Genomic DNA, 14,752 nt, shown 5'->3' with positions numbered 1-14,752 from the left:
CATCCTTGATAGAGAGGAACTATGGTTTGAGAGAGGAGTAAAGGAAGCCATCTTTGTGAAAAGAAACCATTGTTAGGGGTTGTTAGGCTGCAGGTCTTCCTTATGTTAACAGCTAGTTCTGGATGTTAACAACAAACTGGTTGATCCACTATGAGAAGAGGCTATTTGAAACTGAGCTTGTTGCAACTCCTCAGACTGAACTTAGTTTTTTGGATTAAAGACAAAAGTTTCAACAAGTTTTTTTTTTTATTTGTCCAGAGGACCTGACTTAACTTTTTTAGATACAAAAAAATCTGAATTCCTAGACATTTCAACATTAAACTTTTTTCAGATCCTAACCCATATTATAAAATTTGCAATATTCTTTGTAAAAACTTAAAAACATTTGTTATATTAAGTCAGTTTTGGCCCACTTAGGTCCCTCAAAGTGAAGCTAGCATGTGGATATTAAGCTGTGCTGATAAACTGTGCCAGAGTTCAATTTTTTCAACACAAGTGTTTCTCTTACCTGCTCCATTACGAACAAACATTAATTTATAGCACTTAGCAGCATCCGCGGCCAGAGCTTTTCTCTTTTTTATCCTCTCTCTCTCTGCTCCACCTTTCCTCTTCTTTGGCTGTCTCTGTTGCTCCATTCTACAACTCAGAGATGCACGCACCGCGCGCCAACACCGTCGGGAGCGCGAGTCCTAGGGCGGGGAGGGGGGCGGGCGCAATGTGTGTGTGTGTGTCTGCTCTGTGAGTGACACACAGAAAAGGAAGGGAGGGGGCCGGCCCGGCCGGGGGATGTGCCAGGCTTTCTCCGTCGCTGCAGTGCAGCGTGAGACCTGAGCCCAGGCAAAAGTGAATTGTTTATTTAAAATAATAAAGTCCGTGCGACCCGAACCGAGCCTTTAGTCCCGTTCCTCGGCAACCAGGCCACCGGGAATTGTCCCGGCGCTCCCGATGGCCAGTCCGCCTCTGCCAGCAGAGCTCTGAGCACACAAGGCTGGTATCCGGAACCCGAGCCTCTGAGTCGGCACATCGAAGGATCTTCCGCGGTGACCAGCTGAACTTGGAGCCGGGGAGATGACGCCCTGCCCGGCTTGGCGCTCCGAGGCTCCGGAGGGAGGATTGGGGTAGACCAGCAGAGCTCCATCCAGCTTGCTCTGAATTACGTTGTCAGCCACCAAGCACAAAAAAATGCCAGCACATCAGCATTAGACCAAGATGTTGTCAGTATTGTTTTAAAAATCTTTAAAATAAATCCAGCCGCTATTCCAGTCCAAGAAATTGCAAATGGCGGATTATTGTTTTGAAACGTTTCTGAAGGATCCAGTGACTCCGACTCCGCCCCCGACCAATCAGTGACCGACAGTGTTCTGACGTCACGTTTTTGTATCTCTTCGTACCAGTTAGAACCACAGAGCCAAGGGTACTGAAAATAGTAACAGGTGCTAAGTACCAGTACTAATGGAAAAGCCTCAGAACCGGGCCAAGTAGGGTCCAGTCGGCCCGTACCGGTACTAATGGAAAAGGGGCATTAGACTCAAATGCTGAGCACCTAAGATCAGGAGCCAAAGTCGAAAAAAATACCAATGTCTGGTCCTCTGACGATGAAGCAGAAAAAGAAAAAAATTATCAACAGCTGAATGCCATTGCCCAAGCTCTAGCAGAAAAATTGAATCAGTACTGGATGAGTTGAAGAGGGTTGAAAGTGGAGCCCTTAGAAAAAGCAAGGACGCAATCAAAGTCAGAGCTAAGTAATGATCAAAGAGAGAAGAAGGAGAACCCAAGAGAGGGTTCCTCAGGAATGTCTAATGAGACCCCAAGGAAAAGACTATCCAAGGAAAAACACCGGGAACCAAAACTTGAACCAAAATCTGAGCAAAAAGATGAAAAGGAGCCCAGAGCGAGGCTGAAAGATAAAATTAAACCAATACCAATAAACATGCCCAAATTCCCTCTGGCTGAAACCCTTAAACCCTTACCCGAGGAAACACAAATCGTACCATTCCAGAATGGGGTCCGAGTAGGTAGGTTGAAAGGAAACCCTTGGATGGTAGATACCGACGGGCTGTTGGTATTCACAGATCACAAGTATAACATTCATAACTCAGCATTCAGGAAAACTTTACAGAAACTAGCGGGGAGCGAGTACCAACAAGAACTAACTCATTTAAAACAGTGGATGGAAGGCTTGAAGCCAAAAGTGAGCCTAACTAGTGGTGCTAACCTTCCACATTATGCCATAATACATGTCCCGATTATAAGCTATGAGGAGGCGACCAGCGATGAAGGATATATGAGGGAGATGTTAGGAGCCATCGAAAGAGGAGTATCCAGAGCCATAACTCAGGGTTTTAGGTGGCTGGTGATGAGTGTCGAGGGGTTGCGGTCCCATCGCCTGCAGTGGGAGATAGCTGAGCGCGTGGCAATTCGTTCAGCTATGTGGTTGGCAAAAGAGATGCCTGCGGCAACGGCGTTGAAGGCATTGATTATTGTGACTCCAACTCGGTTGGATGAGGATCGAAAATCAAGGGTCGTAGCCTCAATGACAAAACCAGAAGAAAAACCAATTGAAGAACCCCTAAAGTTAGGGAAAGAGGATGCAGCGAAATCATCAACATCACAGGGGGCCAAGAAAAGTGAGGGCCCTTTAAGGATTAATCCTCAGGGGTCGAAAACGCCTCTGACCTCACCCTCAGAAAAAGACCTAAAAAGTTCAGCCACAAGACGACGCAGAAGTGGCGCAGATTCACAAGAGGGACAGTCAAGGTGTAAGACACTAGCAAAAATACAACCATTAAATGGAGAGAGCGAGGACAGCGACGAAGATAGCTCACAGGGAGAACCAGATGCTGATCTGAGTCAGGAGGACACAGATGATGAAGGCAGTGCCAGCCTAGGATCAATAGCAGGCCAATATGATGGTCCAATCAAGCCATTGAGAATAGGGCAAAGGAAAGGACAGAAGAAGGGGGTAGAAATACTGGATGTACACAGGGTGTTGGAAAGGTTGGCCAGAGACTTGAGTTGGGGTCCGGTGCAGGCAAGTGATGGGCGCCGAACCCACATCCCTGAAGCGGGCCAAAATCATTATGACATTCCACTAGTATGGGCAGACAGGTCAGAAGAGATGGTGGAACTGACTGTAAAAGCTACGTTGGGAGAGTGGGCTAACATTTTAATGATGCCTTCGTACCCCACCTTAGCAGCCCACAAACCCTTAACCAGTCAGTTTAGAACAGCTTACTTCGGAATAGTGCATGATGTGATGCTGAGAAGAATGAAAATGACTACCTACAAATATGCCCAAGAGACAGAAAAGAAATTGTGAGATGACATATCAGCCGATGAAGAAGATGACACATGCACGGCCGAGGCAAATCCATCATATCATGTGCCTCAATTAACCCCTGAACTGAAACGGGCGGAACAAAGCCGAGCCTCCGGCTCAGACACTGACGGTTATCGTGAGTACAAAAAGCTGAAAACCTTAGTGAGAGAAAAAAGATCCCAAGAGACCACTGAGGAATACATCAAAGATGTGTGGCCCATGGTCGTTAGCTCCACTGAGTGTGAAGCAGCAAAAAAGCTGTGGCTGTGTAATGTCACTACAAACCCAGTGAGTAAAGGGGAGTTGGCTCAAAGCCATATGAGAAATTAGTCCTAGAGGACATGGACGACGAGGACTCTCAGATTCAATGGGCAAGAGTGCGTATGGATCAAGGGCAACGCCTCACACCAGTCTGGTATCAACTCAAACAAGTAATTCCCCCTAACAGATATGTTAAAGCCCTGAGAAGCGTAACAAAAGGGAGAAGGGGAGAAATCACTTTCGTTAAAATGCACCAACATGAGACCACAGTCGCCCAAATAGATCAGGCGGTGAAGTCATACGACCTAGAACAGCAGTTCTGGGATGAGCGAAAGAAAAGTGAGCCAAAACAGAGCCCAAAACAACCGAAGGCAGCTGAAAAGGCCCCCCAGCAACCACAATACAGGGAGCGGCCCCCGAGGCCGCAAGCGTCACCGTACAGAAATCAGCAACCAAGAAAATTTCAAGCTCCAGCTGCAAACCAAACACCCCAGAAGTGGGGCAAATATATACCGCCAGAAGAATATGCAAAGCTCACCCCAGAAGAAAAGAAGGTCCTCCAAGAATCCCGCATGAAAGGGAGTGGAGGGCCAGCTAAATGATGGCTGAAAGGTCACGGGTCACCCTAGAGAACGCCTATTGGGATGGGGATAAAATCTACACTGAACTAGGTGGAGAACCTTACCTGATAGACTCTGGTGCAGAGGTGTCAATGACCCACAGAGACCTAAAAACAATAGGACACCTCACGGTCCAATTGGCTAACGGAACCGTAGAAAAAATGCCTTTTGGCTTATGGAAAGTAATTGTATGGGTAAAGGGACCTTATAACCTCATGACAGTAACAGACTTGAAAGAACTAGCGAAGCCAAAAAGAGACCGAAGGGCCCTGAATAGATTGCTGAATACACTCAAATCCAGATTAGTAAAAATAGGGCCAACACACGGAAAAAAGGAAATCGAAGAGTGGTATAAACCTGTAAATATCCCCGAAGTAACAGAACAAAAATTAAATGAGAGCGACTTCTCCCCGGCCGGGAAAGAGAAGTTAAAACAAATCATCGAGTCAGCCTCAGCGGCCAAGTTTAAAAATGACTGCGGGGATTTAGGACCAAGATTTGTGCATATAATCGAAGGTGGAGTACATCCACCTGTGCGACAGTATCCCCACAATCCAGGGGCAGTTGAAGAAATGAACAAAATCATAAGAGAATTAAGTGCTTTAGGAATCATTAGAGAAGAAGCAAATCCTATTACTAACAGCCCCATCCAGGCAGTAAAGAAACCTGAGTCCGCTGGAGGAGGATGGCGACCGGTAATCAATTTCAAAGCACTTAACAGACGAACAGTGGCCAACCGAGCTAGCCTAATCAACTCACAAGGTACTTTAAAAACCCTGCAAGTGAAAAAGTACAAATCCTGCATCGACTTGGCAAATGGGTTCTTCTCACTCAGACTGGCTAAACAATCACAAGAGAAAACAGCTTTCACCCATCACGGGAGAAGATACGTTGGGCAGCGATTGCCACAGGGATACAAAAACTCTCCAAATGTGTTTCAATCAGCCGTAATGGATGTGCTTAAAGACTTAGGTGCCACAGTTTACATCGATGATGTGTTTATCGCAGATGACACAGAAGAAGAACATCTAGAAAGATTGGCAAAGGTGGTGCAGCAAGTCACAGAAGCAAGGCTGAAATTGAATCTGAAGAAATGTCAGTTTGGACAGTTTAGAGTAAACTATCTAGGGTTTCAAGTAACAGCCGATCTGGGACTCTCAGAAGGATACAGAGAGAAACTCGAACAGATTCAGCCCCCCGAGTCCGAAAACGAACTGCAAAAAATCTTAGGTTTATGCTCTTATGTGAGGGATCATGTCCCCAACTGTCAGAAATATGCCAAACCATTGTATGCTTGCCTGAAGAAAAGAGAAGGAGAAAACGAACAGAAAGGTAAAAAAGCTTGGATTTGGACCGCCGAAAACCAAAATGACTTGGAAGAACTGAGAACAAAAATAAAGGAAGTGGTACGCTTAGAACCAAGAAGCCTTATGACAAAACTCGTAGCTGAAGTTAGCTGTGAGGTTGACAATGCCATGATAACAGTTAAAAATGAAAATGGATGTTTATTTACTCTTTGGAGTTACACGTTAACCTCAGTTGAGGAAAAATTTCCTCAGGAAGAAAAGGAATTAGCAGTACTTGCTAGATACTGGGGAACGCTGAAAGATCTGGCTCAAGGGCAGCCTATCAAAGTTATAACACACAGCCAAGTGCACAAATATCTCAGAAAGGGAACAATTGAAAGTACCAAAGCTACCAACACAAGATGGGGTAGATGGGAAGACATTTTGTTAGACCCGAATCTAGAGATAGGACCGGCACAGCCGGCATGCAAAAAATGACAAAAGAGACACCTGAACAACAACAAATGCATGATTGGACTCTCTACACGGACGGATCCAAGAAGGGATCTGATCAGGTGGCACATTGGGGATTTATCCTCAAATATCAGGGGAACGAGTGCTGCCATAGGAGGGGGGAGAGTGCCAGGGAGTGCGCAAACAGGAGAAGTTACGGCAATACTCGAAGGGCTACTAGAACTGACAAATAAAAAAGTGAAAAGAGCAAAAGTAGTGACTGACAGTCATTACTGTGCACAAGCTTTAAATGAGGACTTATCCATATGGGAAGAAAATGGATTTGAAAGTGCCAAGGGAAAGGTGGTGGCTCACCAAGACTTGTAGAAGAAAATAGCTGAACTCAGGCTAAATCTGCAGTTAGAGGTAGAGCACCAAAAGTCCCACACTAGAGAAGGAAAATACTGGCAGGGTAACGAAGAAGTCGATCGTTATGTCCAGCAGAGAAAAACAGTTTTTGTCGGGATCGAGAAGTGGGACAGAACCTCTGAAGGTCGGAGGGTCCCAGAAGAGTAGGTGGTAGAGGTTGTACGGGGCGTGCATGTAGGCCTAGGTCATGCGGGCGTACAACCCACACGTATCGAGTTGGAGAGTCAGGAACTCTGGGTCCCTTTAAAACAAGTCCGCAAGGTGCTGCAGGACTGCGAAGTATGTGGTCAATACAACGTAGGACTGCGAGGGCACCGAGTAGGTGGGCAAACTATCAAAAGCACCTTACCCTGGGGCTCAGTGTGCATGGATGTAGCTGGGCCTATGGGAGTCACAGGCAAGAAGAGGAAAAAATACCTTCTAGTGCTAGCAGACTCAATGTCAGGGTATGTGGTAGTAAAGCCAGCAAGAAAAGCTAATGGCAATATTGTTGTTAGCATGTTAGAGCAGGTCTGTGGGTCATTAGGCATTCCAAAGGAACTGAGAACTGATAATGGAACGCATTTTCACAATGCACAAGTGGATCACTGGTGTCAGACTTTTGGGGTAATGTGTGTGTATTCACCTCCCTACACACCTCAGGCCAACGGGGTGGCCGAAAGAGCCATAGGTTTAGTCAAAAATTGGATAGCTAAAAATGCTAATACCAAAGAATGGAGTACTAAAGCTGTGGAAATAGGACAGGCCTTGAATGACAGGTGTCGAGATGGTAGACCCTCCCCTTCAGAGGAGCTTAACCAACAACAGTTCACCACGCAGGAAACTGGGTGGGGCCCCGATGATAAGGAGAAACAACCAGACCCTGAAACCTCATTCAAGGTGGGGCAGAAGGTGTGGGTCAGAGCACAGGATCACACGTCAGCAGTGGCAGTGAGGCCCAAATACAACATCACAGACAGAGTAAAGAGACTGTTAGACGAAAATACAGTCGAGTTAAAAAAGAAAGGGATCCAAGGAATAGAGCAACTGAAGCCAATTCCTAGCTAAGTTAAAACCAGAAACCGGAGTATGGCCAAAGAACCAAGTACCACACTCCCCTTTATTAGAATGGCCACTATATGCAGGGGAGTCATCCTAAGAAGAACAGCTTCAGAGCTATGGGCAGGTAGGGCTCTGAAAACATTGGAATGTGCTAAAAAAGGGTACCTGTCGACAGAAGATGAAGCCCTCAGATGGAACAAGGTGGAAAACAACTGCATGATCTGCCTGGACCCAAGCGGTCTACCCCTTCTCTGGGAAGGACCAGGGAAAAAGAAACCCCTCAAACCTAAAGCAAGTAAGCAACATGTCCGAGATTTCCAAGTGAAACCTGTAAAAGTAATGGATGCATTTATTTATGGGAAGTGCAGAGTTTCTGTCTTGCCTCGGATGATTATAATAACACAATGGGATCTGAATGGCAAAGGCCCAAGAGACTGTACTTGTGAGTGGAACGGAACCGTCATGAAATACTGCGGGAGCTGCCAAGAAGAAATGCAAAATGGTCAGCTATTGCACTCAGAAAGGGCAATGGGTTGGCAATTAAGAAGATACTATGACCCCCTCAAGTCCTTTAAAAACCAGTTAGATGAAAGAAAATCTGAGGCCCCAAAAGAAACCACATGGATGCAGCATTATGACCAAGGGCCGAACGCTACACCCTCGGCCCCACCATTATATCCAGGGATAGTTAAACCCAACGAGGGGGAAGAGGCTAAAAAGAAAGGGAAATGTTGGAACCCTCAGGATTTGCTCGAACAATCAGTACAGCAAGCCTGGCCCTATAATCCCGCATTGGGAAAAGCGAGAAACGCACCTCTCAGCACTAACCAGTTTCCACTGGTCTTCAGGGTGTTTAGGGACCCGCCGGGGGCAGACGGAGGTGAAAGAGACCAGCTACCTGGCGAAGTGAACGAAGAAGCTCAAAAAAGCGGCTGGAAGGGCCCCTGGGAGCTAACTACGTGGGCTCTACTGGTAGCGGAGGTAATCTTAAACCAAGATCTCCCATTAATCGACCTGCCGGAGGTTCCCCGAGAGGCAGGGACCAGGCACACAAATATGTACTACCACACCACTAGCCTGGATGCATGGGCTATACACAGGGCTAGACCCAAGCAAAAAACAGCTGAGTATCTAGTGACCCCGGAAGCCTGGGAGAGAAAAGGAGTGCTGCAGATACTCGGAACGGCCGTACAACGGGTAGACACGCCCATAAGGCCAAACTCCACCCAGAGGGTTAGAGTTTCCGTGCATATGATCATTGCACCATACAGGGGAGTGTACTCTGTTGGGGCAACAATCCAGCCGATCGAAGACAGTAAGAACGACACTGAAAAGCCTCAACTAAGTAAAACGGACAAAAGACGAAGTGTGCTGAAAGCCCGGACCAGCAAGACGTTCCCGAGGAGATGGAAACTCACGGACAAGAAAATGAACGAGTAAAAAGCAACCCAAGGGGTGCTAGACTCATCAATGGATCTCATCGCAAAAGAAGGTTAGAAAGACAAATGCTAATTGGTATTATAAGATGCCCTAGCCCCATTTGGGGAGGAAGAGATAACATAAAATTCCCTGAAATCATCGAAGAAAGTTGGTCATAAGATGCGACCACGTTAAGAACTGCACCAGACTGTTGGCCTTGTGAAATGGACCTCCTCCCAAGAACCAAGGAACAGCCCCGTGAGCATGTATGGAACATGTTATTTCAAAGATCTAGAACTGGGCCATACGAACCAGCCTTGATTGTCAGAAGACAACTGGTAAAATTAGACTGACCCAGAAAAGACTACTCAATTTATACAAATAAAACAAAGAATTATTACAGCTCGAGTGTAAGAACCTTCCGCAAACCAGACCTCACCAGGACGGCTCCAAAGATCGTTGCCTTCATGTTAATAAGCGATCAGTGGGGATTACCATACAACCCCAGCCCAATGGGGACGCCATGGATCTTTAACGTCGTTTATCTGCAAGTGTTGGGATGGCAGGTCAAGATCAAGTGGGGCCCCAACTATGGAGAGCCTCACCAGACGGAACATTGTGAAATCTCAGTGGAAGAACTAATAATTTGGGCAACGAGCCCAACCCTGAGAACGAAGATCTATCAAAGGGAATGTGACAAGTATCGAGTGGTAGTCGAAAATACTAGGCTACCCCTGCGAATGCTGTATGACCGAGTTTTGATGCTTGTCAACTACTGGAATGGATACCCCATGAGAGCGGCATACAAGGCAACTGTGTCCTACAGGGGGCACCCACTGAACAGCACAGTAACCTCACACATGGAGTTGGGCCCACCGTACAGACAGTATGAGGCAAAAACGCGCGAGTATGCTGAACAACGGGAGCAAGAGTCAATGGATCGTTTCCGCAGAGGAGAAAGCCCGCTCGGCACCATCTTTGGTGGGCTAGAAGGCCCCCAACTGGAGCCCATTGGGTGGAGTGTCCACCAATGGAAGTGGGTGTGGAGAGGATTAAGACCACTCATGCCACACCTATCACCCCTCTGTCTAGAGCTCTATAAGGAACAGGTGACAAGAGAAGAGGACAGAGCTCCAGTGGAAGGGAAGGGAGAAACACCCAGGTTTATGACCCACAGGGTAGAAGATAATCCAATGCTGTCATGCCTGCTCGTGCCAGAAAGCCCGTAAAAAAGGAAGACATTATACAATCTAAGACAATTGGCATCGCTGTAGACAACGTGTTAATTCAATATGATCGAGAAGGCCCCAAAATATCAGCAATAATAACGATGATTGAGATAACATGGCTCGACAAGCCACAACAAGACTTTTCTGTATGGCAAAACCCCTCCAAGAACTATTTCTATGAAAATACCCAGTACATCAGGAAGCCTCGCCTGGATGAACCTCAAAAGAAATATGACCGGAGCCTGGCAATGCTCCCCCATTACAGTACCCCTATCTGCTCTTGCCCACCAGAGTCCCCATGGATATTCAATGTGGTATATTTGACTGTATCGGGACTAAGAATCAAACTCAGGTGGGGACCCAACTATAGGGAGTCATACCAGAGTCAGTTCTTCGAAATTTCAGTAGGAGAAATGGTAATCTGGGCCACAAGCTCACCTATGTTGAAAGCCATCCACAAAAAGGTATGTAAATCGGAGCGGTATGTATTAGAAAACCAGCGCCTGCCCCTTAGAATGGTAGGGGATCGAATAGTGACCCCTTACAATCGTTTGATAAGTTCAAGAGCAAGATTAGGATACAGGGTACAGGTGCTGCACAAAGGTCAGCCACTTATAACTCAAGTAGAAGCATTAGCAGAAAAGGGCCAGAAAGAAATGGAGCATTATTCACTGATTACCCAATTCAGACCAAGAAAAAGAAGAGATTGGGCAGCCACTTTTAAACCACTGTGGAGTAAATGTGGACCCCAACCTGAACCCAAAAATTGGTTAGTGATGCAATGGAAATGGGTGTGGAAAGGGTTGCAACCTGGATTGCCACACCCCTCCCCACTATATCTGAAACTCCTTCTGGGGTGAGTGACTACAGTCAACAGACGCGCCGAGAGAAGGGCAAGAGCTAGGAGCAACACAGGCCCTTTTCCATAATGATTCCACTGAAAACTAGAGACCCGAACAGCGATGATTCAAACAACAAAGATTCAGATGATGAAGCGACCCCCAACCGACCTAAGGACTGTCCAAGGATTACAATTAAGGATAAAGCGGCTTGTCTACGTACCCTGATGTGGGGACTCGTAGTGTTAATAGGCTTTGTAATGTTGTTGGTTATTTTGTATCAAGCTGGAATTAGACCATGGAGCCTCACACATGTAACAGTCTCCCACGGGAGATCCAAATATGCAAACATGACCTGCTGGGATATCACTCAAAGCAACATCTTTATGCCATGGAACCAAAATGAGACCATTCAAAATCAAACTTTGACTTGGAATTGAGTGAAACGAGCGGGCTATCGAGCCTGGAGGAAAAAGCTGAATCTCACACCTAAATGGATGGCAGCTATTGACGCTGGGAATCTGACCGGAATAGCATGGACCATCACCGACCAGTTAGTCCTGCAGGATGGAGTTGTAGTTTGGATAGTAGAACTAAAGAAACAAGTTAAAAGAACAACAAGATGTAATTGGATTCACCCTGACAAAGAACCACCTGAATGGCAATGTGATCGGGCCTGCCGACCACTGCCAGGGTTGGCCCACCAAGGCCACTGGGATAAAGAAGTGATCTATCCCGCGCCACCAAAAGACGAAAGCTGTCAGGCAATCGTTCCATGTTGGGAGTTCTGGGGCAATATCCATTTAGACTGTGACAAAATACCCCCACTCATTCAAAGAAATCACACTGGAATGTATTGGAACCGTACTGGAATTAAAACCATTCACACTGTAAGACACTAGAAGATACTCAAACCCAATGCAACCGACATAAAGCCTCACCAACGACCAACTGAGGCCTATGATGATATATTAGTCCCACCGGCCACTGTAATATAAATGGTGAAGATAGAGTCCAATGATAACGGGGTAGAGAAGGCTGGGGTGGATAAGGCTGCAACAGAAAATTGTAAGGAAAACAAATTAAAGAAGCTCCCAATCTGCTATTGGAACCTGTATGGTGAGTGTAAATCTCAAAATTATTTACCAATAACCCCAGTAGCAATTCAAAGATATTATTGTTGGAGCTGGGCAGCTATATTTCATCCTGTTAACACCTGGCATGAAGATTGGCTGAACATGACATTGCCATGGGTATGGGTGGTCCCTGGTTTGCCCCACTTCGAAGGTGACTTTGTGGAGGGGTATACCAGGACTCACGCAGGCCTGATGGGGCCGTATTACTCAGACATGTATGTGCAGAGGCCGCCCAAACCAAATGAGCTATTTAGTGCACCAAAAGGTGATTTAAACAAAATTGATGAATGTGTAGCCGAACGTATTTTCCTTAGCCTTAATAACTCAGTGTGGGAGAGCAGTGGGGCATCACCTAGATGCAGATTATGGGAAACAGAAGTAACAGTCATGTCCACCTGGTGTTATGACTGTACGGAACTAAAGAAAGAAAAGACAATCAAAATATTGTTCCAAGCCTGGCACGAGTATCACCATAGAGATGACTCACATACTTGGTAGGGATTTCAAGAGGAAGAAATGAGAGAATGGTTTAAAACACGCCACTAATTATTGGATCAGGTATCAATTCTTAGCTACAGTTTACTCCACAGAGCAGGACATATGGTCAAATGCTTTATATCGTCCCGACAGATATGTCAGCCCGAGGCCATGGCAAATGTTTTGTAATGGGAAAAAAATATGTGTACAATTAGCTTGGCCCGCAGGCCTTGTTACGAGTTACCCGGTTGGGATACTTACTGTCGAAATCACTATAACAATGAATTTGTAACTCATGCAGCTGAGGTAGTGTGGAAAAAGTATAGTGACGGAAAATGGAGAAGATCTGTACCTGATGGTACAAGTTGTACTAACGTCATATTAGGACATAAACTGAGAACTAGAAAGAGTATTCAGGGAGTGATTGTCCCCTTCGTCTCAGATTCTATGATTGCTCTGTCCGAAGGCCATGCACTGAGGCGACGCCTATGTTTTGGCGATGAGTTGCATGGCTAGGACTGGGTAGGCCCAAACAAAATCTACTCTAATCTCACATGTCAATATGTATGAAACTGTTATTTACACAGTAGGCCGTAAAGTCACGGAAGTAGTGCATGAAGTAGGTGAAGTGATCAAGGAAGGCGGAAGAACCATTGAAGGATGGATAGTTGATCTTTTCCTTCAGATCTGGCCTTATTTGGCAAGCTTAGTTGGAGTGATAGCTTTTGCCTTATTAGGACGTGTGGTCCTACAAGAAGGCATCAAGGCCATGTGCCGCCCATGTGGGAGGAACTATAAGCCACTCCCACCAGAACTGTGCGCTGACTCGGCTTAAAACCAAGAGAGTACGGAAACAGTCTCACATCCGCCTCGGAGCAGCAGAGAGCAGAACTCAAGAGATCCTCGGAGTCAAGAACATCATGGATTGCCCAACAACCAGTGCTCCAACTGATGTGATTACATTTTATGCAGACTCAGATAGCACTACTGGCCCCACGCAGACCTCTTGGCCAAGATGCCCATTCCAGTTTAAGGGGAGCACGACAGAATATTTTCTAATAATGTTTGCATGGATGTGCTACTGCCACACGGGCAAGTGGGGTAAGGGGCAACTGATGCGATTCCCCATGGCCTTCCAGGCCTACGCCAAGATAATCGTGACCCATGTTATCCTAAAGAGGGCTGAAATAATGCCACACTTCTTTGTTACCTATGTCTTGGGAAGGGTCCAGACTTCACTCCGGCAGAGAGTAGTGATTTCATCTTGGCTATTGGCAGATTCCATCGTAGTGACCCTCGAGTGTGTGGCCACACTCACCCCTCTGTCTATACCCATCACAAACTGTGGGAGCACAGCTGGAAGAATCGTGATGGCGGTGATGGAAGGAGCTATAACCATTACCGTGCTGGCACACCTACTATACCAAACCCTATCCTTGCGACCTCAAAATAGACAACGATGGACTCTGAAGATAGTCATCCTAATTGGATGGGGTCTGTCCTGGGGAATCTTTTCTGTGCTATATTGGACTGGTCTCTGTACCACAGTACCCATCGTAGTATGGATGATGACTTATGCTACAATCTTTAAAACTAGACCCGAACCTGCTCCTATTGCACCGGAGGGAAGTGGAGGCCACGGAATCTCCATAGATTGAATCCTCAATCTACCAGAAATACAAAAAACCTTGATCATTATAACCAACATTGCTTAGATACCCCCCTGCTAATGTTATTATTAATTATTAATCTAATGTCTGGTTAACTCTGGGCAACATTGCTTGATGTGGTCCTTGATGTCGGCTGACGGCCTGTATAGGTCCAGTAACGGTTGGGGGCCTCTGAAAAGCGATGGAACCCGGGGAAAAGAAAAAAAAATAATAATAAAAACTAAAATAATATATATATTTATATACCCCTCCATGGGCTGCCACTTTACCGTGGTGGAGGGGTTTGAGTGTCCCAATTACCCTAGGAGCTATGCTGTCAGGGGCTTTACGCCCCTAGTAGGGTCACCCATGGCAGACAGGTCCTAGGTAAGGGACCAGACAAAGTGCAGCCCAAAACCCCCCTTTGATGAGAAAGATAAATGGACCTAATGTTCCCTTGCCTGGACGTGGGTCACCGGGGCCCCACTCTGGAGCCAGGCCTGGAGGTGGGGCACGCGGGCGAGCGCCTGGTGGCCGGGCTTTTATCCATGGAGCTCGGCCGGGCACAGCCCGAAGAGGAGACGTGGGTCCCCC

Source organism: Nematolebias whitei, unplaced genomic scaffold (assembly GCF_014905685.2).
Source record: "Nematolebias whitei isolate Nwh7 unplaced genomic scaffold, NemWhi1 Nwh_scaf_42, whole genome shotgun sequence".
Classification (NCBI taxonomy): Eukaryota; Metazoa; Chordata; class Actinopteri; order Cyprinodontiformes; family Rivulidae; genus Nematolebias; species Nematolebias whitei.
The sequence above is the reverse complement of the archived record's forward strand: the minus strand, read 5'-3'. Positions refer to the sequence as shown.